This window comes from Pyxicephalus adspersus, chromosome 1 (genome assembly GCF_032062135.1).
Source record: "Pyxicephalus adspersus chromosome 1, UCB_Pads_2.0, whole genome shotgun sequence".
Taxonomy (NCBI): Eukaryota; Metazoa; Chordata; class Amphibia; order Anura; family Pyxicephalidae; genus Pyxicephalus; species Pyxicephalus adspersus.
The window spans coordinates 171269181-171279051 of NC_092858.1; the positions used below are offsets into that span (position 1 = coordinate 171269181).

The 9871-nt window shown below is 40.5% G+C and overlaps 1 long non-coding RNA gene across 2 annotated transcripts in view; it reads right to left on the bottom strand.

Annotated features, from left to right (window-relative positions):
- LOC140322983 (uncharacterized) overlaps positions 1–7542 on the bottom strand; it is a 21653-nt gene extending 14111 nt beyond the window's left edge. Inside the window, exon 1 of one of the 2 annotated variants that reach the window (XR_011919286.1) lies at positions 7371–7542. This is a non-coding gene — a long non-coding RNA (uncharacterized lncRNA). Of the gene's footprint in view, positions 1–6413; positions 6501–7370 lie in introns of those variants that run through there. The other variant, XR_011919285.1, reaches the window with a different exon arrangement.
- Between the last annotated feature and the right edge of the window lie 2329 nt (positions 7543–9871).

The window sequence follows — 9871 nt, forward strand, 5'->3', positions numbered from 1 at the left end:
GTTGGAAATTCCATTACAAAACCATTAATATAGAGTTGTCCATCACCCAACCACATACTTCATTGCAGTTCTATCAGCTTGACTTTTTCCAAGATATATGGCTCAGTGGTTAGCACTCTGGCCTTTGCAGCACTGGGTCCCAGGTTGGAATCTCGGCCAGGACACTATCTGCATGGAGTTTGCAGGTATTCCCCTTGTTTGTGTGGGTTTCCTCCAGGTACTCCGGTTTCCTGCCACCTTCCAAAAACATGCAGTGAGGTTATTTGGCTTCCCTCCAAAATTGACCTTAGACTGTATTAATGACATATGACTATGGTAGGGACATTAGATTGTGAGCTCCCTTGAGCAACAGCTAGTGACACAACTATGGACTTTGTACACCGCTGCATAATATGTCGGTGCTATATAAATACTGCAATAATGATAAAATATGAGATATAGAAGTTGTATAATGAGGTACTGATGTTGAACGGAAAGGCTTGGCTTGCAATCAATTTTCTTATTATTTCTAATGTATCCAGTAGAGATGTCATCGGGGCAATTCAGGTCAAACAGAAATGTTCTTTCCCCAAACTGTTACCCCAATAGTGAAGCTTACAATTCTCTACAATGTATTTGTGTACGTACTGTAGAATCTTACTATATTTGGATGAATTAAATTTTTGTACCAATTGAAGATAGTAAAAGAGACATTTAAAGATTTTTTTGTAAGTTTAAGTTCCCTTGTATTGAAGGAACTTGTCATGTACATGTAGCATGAGACTGACAGGCAAAAGGTAATAAATCACCCCCTCATTGGGCCTGATTTGTCCCCCAAGGCTGGAGAAGATACACTTTCATCCAGCAAACCTGCAATTAATCTAGTTCAGGATTCAAAACATTTCTAACAAATAGCAAATACCTTTTAAGAAATCCATTCCAGGTCTGCTATATCACCCAGGTTCACTGCTGAAGGTGTATCCTCTCCAGTCTTGGAGAGCTTTAATAAATCAGGCTCACTATTTCTACAGGAGATTACAAGAGGGTCATATCAAGTCAGATTTAACTACCTCTACTAGCTCCATTTAAAATACATTTATTTATTTGTTGATCGCATCATTTCAATACATGGTGTTTTTTTTTTATATCTGCCAGGAGTTTATCTTTCACATTTCCACTGCCAAGGCTATTAGAAAACTTGTCCTGTAGAAAAATTTCCTACAGCTTGACTACTCAACTATTTCTATATTTTATATTATGGTGTAAAATCATCATCTGGCTCTGCAATGGCAATAGTTGGAAGGATCCGGGAACTGGCAACTGGAGTCCCCTAAAAATGTAAAAAGCTGATTATGACTCAGCTTGCCTAGAAACAGAAATATTGGTCTTGGGTTTAGTTATCTTTTAAATAGGAAGATAGGTTTGTGTTTAGGTGAATGCATTTCAGAGCCGCTGAAAATGTTGCTGCACAATACTTTGAATGGAGCAGTTGATTCTTAGGCAGTGTAGGGGTTAATAGCCAAGCAAAAATGAACAAAAGTGAATGTAGTAAGCCTGTCACTGTTCACAAAAATATCTTACAATTCTGTAATTATGGAGCGTTGCTAGGCACCAGGTCTGCAAAGAAGTTACCTGGGTCACTGACATCCAACCTTCTCTTGTACAGGCTCATCGGGTGTAATAAATTGCTTACTCTGATTTCACTGCACACTGTGTGCTTTAGAAACTGCAACAAGTCAGAGAAATCCCGCCTTACTTCCTAGCTAGAAGACACCTCTTAGATTTATTCGATTTCAGTCCTTTTGATCGAGGAGGCTTAGCATTACATTTGCTAGGCAGTCTGTTTGCAAATACAACCTGCCTAAGGCTATGTACACACATGCAATAATTGTTGTTGGAAACGAACGATTGACAACCGATCGTCTGATAATCGTTAACAAAAAAGTGCACAATGACGCCGATGAACGAGGAATGACGCTGAAACTGAACGACCGTCCAGGCGGATCTGATTGGTCGACGATCGTTCGCTATCTATTTTGTGTATAGCCTTTCAGTGATCGTGGATGGTTCTGCGGTACACTTCTCTGGTACACATCACTTTCTGCATCGTTCAAACTATCGTATCTAGCGTATATTTGAATGATCGTATCGTTACAGCATGTATAGAATCGCGCACTTTACCATAGTTCAAAATAATCGTGCATAATCATTGATCGGACGTTAACCGTTCGTTTTCTAACAATATTTATTGCACCTGTGTACATAGCCATACACAAGAGTGCTCCCTCGTACACACTGACATCCACCCATCAACAAATTATGATATTGGCATAACTTCTACTTTATTATTATTTTTATTACTATTATTATAAATAATAATAATAATTATAAACAGGATTTTTTTAGCTCCAACATATTACGCAGTGCTGTACATTAAATAGAGGTTACAGACAGTGGCCTAGGAAGAGCAGATGACCCTGTCCCAAAGAGCTTACAATCTAGGAGGTGGGGGAAGTATTACAGAATAGGAGGGTGATATGGAATGGTGGGAAGTAGTGAGGGCTTATATACACCGATGTTGCTGTGAAATTTTCAGGAAAGAGACAGAGCATTGCTCTTACCACCAGCCATGACTTGCCTGTACTTCAAATAGAAAAAGCTCAGGGACTCAGTTACTACATCACCAGGTCAAGAACTGGGCATTATACAAAACTAGAAAGGTTTTCGTTTAAAAGGGGTAAAGGGTAGAAAAAAAAGGCAAAATATCTCTCTTCCCAATCTCTAGCTTTCTCTCTATTCCTCTCTCTCCCCTCTGCCTCCCACTCTATCCCTCTTCTCTTTCTGTCTTCTCTTTTCAGCACCTTTCACTCATTTCTCCCAATCCACTCCCTCTCTGCTTTTTTCTCCTCTCTCCGGCTTTGTCACTCTCTCCCCTCTCCCATTCTCCTCTATTTTTTCTCCTTTACTTTTCTCTTATGCTTTTTTCCTCTCACTCCTCCCTTCCTTCCTTTCTCCCTTCTTCTTCTTATGTGTTCTCCCCTCGCTCTCCTCTTTCTCTCCCCTTTTCTGTCTTCTCTTTTTACCACCTTTCTCACATTTCTTCTTCATCTCTTTCTCTCTGTCCCCTTCCTGTCTCTCCCCTTTCGCCCTTTTTTTGTTCACGTGGAACAGCTTTTCCATAGTATAAAATGTATAGGTTGTTATTGACTGGGAGAGGGGGGCAGCACAAGCTAGCTGGCTTAGGGGAGCAAAAAGTATAGGTCTGGCCCTGTGCTCAGCCCTGCACATTGCACAGGGAGTTTGTAGCTTTTCCTGTGTAATCTGTAGCAGAAGGACCGTACACTTCAGCATCTTTGCCTTGGGTGACAGAAGTCCTGGAACATAAAAATCTTTTTATATTGCTTTGTCACTTTGATTAGGCATGCCAGGTCTATGTGAACTAAAAGAAGTGCTGATGGTTTAGGCATTTATTTCTTTATTTTATATTGGCGTAAAATGTATATATGGTATAAAATCATCATCCGGCTCTGCAATGGCAATAATTGGAACTCTCCTCCCTCTCCCTTCTCCTCTCTCTCATTTCCTCTCCCTTCTTCTACTTTTGTGTTCTCCCCTCTCTCCTCTTTATCTCTATACCCTTTTTCTTCCCCCTTCTCTTTCCCTCTGCCCCTTCTTGTCTCTCCCCTCTTGTCCTCTTTTTCTTCATGTGGAACAGCTTTCATAGTATATCATGTATAGTTTGTTATTGACTGGGAGAGGGGGGCAGCACAAGCTAGCTGGCTTAGGGGAGCAAAAAGTCTGGCCCTGTGCTCAGGCCTGCACATTGCACGGGAAGTTTGTAGCTTTTCCTGTGTAATCTGTAGCAGAAGGACCGTACACTTCAGCATTTTTGCCTCACGTGACAAAGAAGTCTTGGAACATAAAAATCTATTTATATTGCTTTGTCATTTCGATTAAGCGTGCCAGATCTATGTGAACCAAAATAGGTGCCCTATGGTTTATGGTTTTTTAGCACTAGAATTTTAAATGATTTTGTAGCAATACCTAGCTCATACATGCTTTTTATCTACCACAGGATGATGTTGTAAGTAGAGCATCCCCTGCTGAATACACATTTTCAATCCCTAACAAAATGTGTATGCGTGGCACAATAAACATCTTTTCTTCTTATTCAGAGGCAGCAATTTTGATAGCTCAACACACGTATCTTTTTATTCATAATGATTATCTATGGAAATCCCGCACAATAAGCAATTTACTCTGAAACGTTAACCTGCTAAAGCTAGCCTCATTTGATGAATCTCCATTTTAGGGGAAATTATGCAGCAAAAACAAGTTTGGCTTTAATTACCAATTGTCTAGTGTCCTCCGGCAGGCATTTGATGATGATGGCCTGAATTTATTCATGTTTTAATTAGGTGCAATGCAGTTAAAGGGTAACAGCGAGCAGATTTACATTTCCCAAATACAGTATTAAAGTTATGACAATTTATCTCCAATGAATGAAGAACTTTTCTGAACTTAGCTGGGGGGGTCCAGACTGTTATGGCTTCAGGACAATAGTTAAGTCATGTTATGTCAGCAGCCCCAGAATACAGAAAACAGTCACTTAAAACGAACCTAAACTCATAAATTTCACATAAAAGGGTAGACATCCCTTTTTATATAAAATAAAAATTCTGTTGTTTGTTTTTTTTTAAGTGCAACACCCTTTTTTTTTAAAAAAAAAAAAAGGGTGCAACACCGCCCCCAAATTCTTGATCACCTAGGCCTAAGCGCAGAGCCTCCTAGGATACCTATGTCACCCATCCCGGTAGGCTCTTGGGTGCTCTTTCTAAGCATGCCCGAGCATCTCAGGCATGTGCAAAAGGAGCCCTTTCGTCAAAAGGAAACAAAATTGCCGATCTCACACATGCGCAGTGAGATCTGCAAGTTTTTTTTTCCCCATCTACAGCACCCGATTTTGGGGCTGGGTCGGGTGACGTACGAATAAGAACCTGGAAAAAGAGGAGAAGATGGCACCACTCGGAATGCTGGCCCGAAGACGGATGCCAGGACGACGCAGGATCTGATAGGAGAGACCTCCCGATGGATCAGACTTCCCTGCGGGATTGAAGGTAAATGTATTTTTGTTGGTATGGGGGACTTTTGAGTTTAGTTTCTCTTTAAGTCACATTCTTTAGTATGTTTTTCTGAAAATTCCCCATTAAAGTTAAAGTATGGGGGTGAAGGGAAGGATGGAGGAGCTCCGTCAGCACAAAGAGTATAAAGAGACTCCCAGGAGAAAAGAAGACTGTGATGTGCAGGCAGGGCTGTACAAACTGATTTTGCCAAAAATGTAATTTGCTAAAAATTAGTCAAAAGTACAGTTTATGGAATTTAAAAAAATGCAATTAAATAAATAAATACTTTTTTTTTCTTTGCTTTTACTTGCAATTATTTAAGATGGTGTCAGGGTCTTATTTAGGTGTAATTCTGCCTCAACACTATTTCACATAAACAAGCATATAACATGCAATTACTTTTTAATCATCCCCACTGTAGAAGAGACACAAAGAGAGACAGGATGTCAGCATCTCTGAGCTCATGGCTGGCGGTGTTATTGAAACAACTTACATAAGAGGTGATGAGGGGGCAGTTAGGTTTCTGTGAAATGTGTCATTTTCCCACTTGCAGATATCACAACATTAATACACAATTACACAGGTTAGAACCAAAAGACCTATATGCACTGGTTGAAAGCAAATCCCTTCATAAGAAAATGAAAAAAAAAGTCACACAGTAAGGTGACAGTTCTTTGGCTTCTTTGCAATCCATCAGTTGTTCCTCCAAAAATCCTGTATCTTCCAAATATAGAGGAATACATCACTTACACAAGTGCCAGGCACAAATGATGTCATGTGTGTGGTGGTGGTGGGGAGCAGGCTTAGATCTATGCAAGTGTACATTTTAAGGACTAAAAATAGATTTGATTTTACATATATGTAAGGGAGTAGAAGTTCCCATACAACTCTAAATATAATAATGTAATAGCCAATCCCCTTATTTTCGTAAATCAACAAGAAAAGAGGAAAGAACAGCAGGGAATAGTGTGTGGCTTAATCCTTTATATAGGTATTGCATGTAGCAATCATTAAACAAGTATTCAAAACAATCCAAATGATTTGGTGGTACATACACTACAAAAATATAATCTAATAATATTGTCCTTGTTTAGACCCCTGATGGCTGCGGGGTGGAAGGGCTTGAAGCTATACAAAGAACAACTGCCCAGGTTATATAAACCGCTAAGTATATTTAAATTTAAACTGGATACGGAACCCGACGCGTTTCGCTGGTTTAGGCTTTCTCAGGGGATATGGGGGAAAAAACCAGTAACAAATACTAGCAAAGACAAACACATAACAAATATATTGGAATCTTTTATAACTCACTGGAAGGAAGCAGATCCGGAGTATGTATTAAAGTGACTCTGTCATGCCTTTGTAAAATGTTCTTATAACAGGTCTGGTGTGCTCTTGTCTCAGACAGCCAACGTCTCTTACCTTCTCTCCGAAAAAATCTTGGGTGGTCACCACTTCTGGGTGTGACAGGAAGATGAGTTTCCTTCCTCTTTCAGAATATGGTTCCTTCGTTCAACCTCAGTGGACACAGTAGTGATGTATGGGTCTGAGGAATAAGCCATATCACATGGCGATGTACATAAGCACCCAACACTCGGCCTGATTTATTTAAGCTCTCTGAGATTGGAGAAGATAGACGATCATGGGAGAACTTGGATAATCCAGCAAACCTGGAATAGATTTAGTCTGGAATATAAAGTGTTTGCCAACTAAGAACAAATGATTTTTAAGAAATCCAATCTAGGTTTGTTGGATCACCCAGGTTCTCCCATAATGGTATGTGCAATAAACTGGTGCACTAACCATGTGTCCAGATTTGGATTTTGCATTACACTCTGTTTTTTTAAAACTGAGGGTTTTTTCAAGACACATAGCAATGGAAGACGTATATATTTTTTTATTTTAGGTAATGCCTGGGATGCAATGAAGGAGGCAGGCCAGGCACAATCAGGCTAGAATTGAAAGGATGCTAATGCTAGGCTTTCTCTGGTCAATTAACATAAGTTGGTAACACAAGCTTCTAATGCACATTGTGAAAAGCTGACGGTGTGCAGAAAAATCAAAGTAAGTGATTTCAGATAAGGAAAGGAGCCGGTACAACTGAGCAAGACTAAGGTAAGGCTGGAGGTCAGCCTTAGGTTTAATAGATTGGGTGTGTGCTCTTGGGTACCACTGGAGCATTATCCATAGAAGAATGCAACAATTCCCTGTCCCTGTACCTAATACATTTACCTGTATATATTTTCCATAAAAAAAACAATATCTTACGGCAGTCACATTACAGGCCCCATGTTTCCTCCAGTCTGTGAGAGGTTTCAATCTGCAAATGGTCCTGGTGATGTGGATTCTGCCCATTGGATGTCGTAAAATTCTGTCATTTGGTACCCACAAGATCCTGAAGCTTTCCAGTGTCAAATCATGACAAAAGGTGGAAACAAGACCAGTTAGCTGGAAAGAGGAAAACATAGAAAGGAAATTTAGATCATTGGTCATCAATACTGAAATAGGATTGATTGACAGGTTCAGGTGGTTGAAAGTAAATGGAGTGGAAACCAGATTTTACCTTTATCTAATACTTAATTGTATGCTTGATCTGGAATCAATACACCTTTGTGTACCTACAGAGAATTCCTATGCAGAAAATGTATATACATGTACTGCCATCTAGTGGTAAAATGTGATATCATAATATTTATTTACCCTACAACAGGGCAACAACAGGCATGAAGACATCATGATGACACTTGATTACCAAACAAGAGTGTATGACTGACCACATTCCCTACAGAATGTCCAGCTATCTGTAAATAGATCCTAAAATTACATCTAAACCATCTACGGGTACCTGTACTTTAAAAAAAAAAATTTGCACATGTTAAAACATGCATTTTAGGCCTGACAATCACTTAACATTCCCAGATATTTCGATTATTTTTCAGACCCAGAGGAATAAAAAGATAGAAATGTTTCTATTATGCAATATTTCTGCTTTTCATACCCTTGGTAATCCCACCCTGCCAATCATGATGGCTGAAGATGGCATCAAGTAAGAGAAGAAGGAAGAAGATAGCAGCACCCTGCCATGGTATGGGCCAGGTGAATATAGCCGGGGTTAGTTAAACTTATGCTTGTGAAAATGCAAAAACTACAAAACTCATAATGAATAATTTAAAACTATTTTCACTAAATTTAATTGCCGTCTCATAAGGCCCACTATGTGATAGCATTGGGGAGGTGACGAGTCTCTTTAATGAGACAACCAGGGAGTCTTGGGACTCTGATATCCCACCTGCCCTCGAATGGAGCTAAAAACTTTGCCCATACTGCTTCCTTCTCCAAATACAGCAGCTCTAGTTTGATAGCTTTAGGCTCTGCTGGGTTCTCTTAACAATAGCACTGATCCTGGGTTCACTTCTTGGCTAAGATCAAGTGTAGTATCTGTTCTTATCAGAGGGGAACTACCCTACCGTCCTTGCATGAGATAAGTTATAAATCCTATATGATGGGGAACCAGGTGCATTGCTCTGTAGGGAGATAGGTCTGGGTTTAAAGTCCACTGCTGGAGAGAACGAAGGAGACCTGGGATTTAATCGCAGATAAGATTGAAAACCTGATGACCATTGGCTTCCATTTCACCTTAGAATACAATTCCTGTGCTTTGCCTTCAAATCCCTCCAAAGTTCTTGTCCCACTTACCTTTCTGACCTAAAAGAAAAATACCCCCCTAGCCGCTCTCTTCGCTCCTCCAAAGATCTACTAATGATTTCCTCACTCATAACCTCCTCACACGCATGGCTCCAGGACATTTCTAAACTCTCTGGAATGGTCCTTCTCATCCTATTCGGCTTGCTCCTACTTTGTACTCATTTAAAAGCCCTCAAATCCCAATGCTTCAACTTCACCTACCCGTCTTGTCTCCTAAACCCTCACTACTTACCCAGCATTCCATAGCTCCCCCTCCTATTGTGTGATACTTCCCCCACCTCCTGGATTGTAAGCTCTTTGGGGCAGGGTCCTCTCCTCCTTCTGTGTCACTGTCTGTATCTGTCTGTCATTTGCAACCCCTATTTAATGAACAGTGCTGCGTAATATGTTGGCGCTATATAAATCCTCTTATTATTAATATTAATAATAATCTGGCTTGGGGGTTATTATCTGAAGCTGCTGCTAATCACTGTATGGGACCCCACCTAGATTATAGCATCACATTCAGCACTTTGCCGCTTCTTGAACCCGGCCTTATGGATAGTTCTAACAGGCAATATTAAACCTCGCTCAGTGTGTTATGCACTCAGCTTTTTTTTATTCTTCTCTGTCACTATGTTGTTTTGTCACTTTTTATGTTATCTTTGGAGCCTTCCCTGTGAGGGAGCCTTGTGGTCAGTTGCAGTCTCAGGTCCAAGTGATAACTAAATCTGGCCTAGCAAGGATCACCCCAGAATATTTTAAACTGGGTGCGAAGATGCTGTAGGTGGGTGGCAGCCCCTGTATTGTGACCCAACTTTAGTAATTACCCTGGTGGTGCACTTGGCTAAAAGGGGCCGGGGTGAACAGTGCTTAGGCTATGTAGACACATAGGGTTGTTGTTGCTGGCAGCAATATTTCATGATGGTTTCTGGTGACAGATGAATGAACAAGCGCTGTACTCTAATAGGACTTTAAATTGCACGCAGCGAGGTCAGTGAGTGGGGAAATGCGGGCAGAGACACTGCATGGTGCCAGGTCAGTGTGAATTGTAGGCGGGTTGGAGACCCTGAATTGTGACCCAG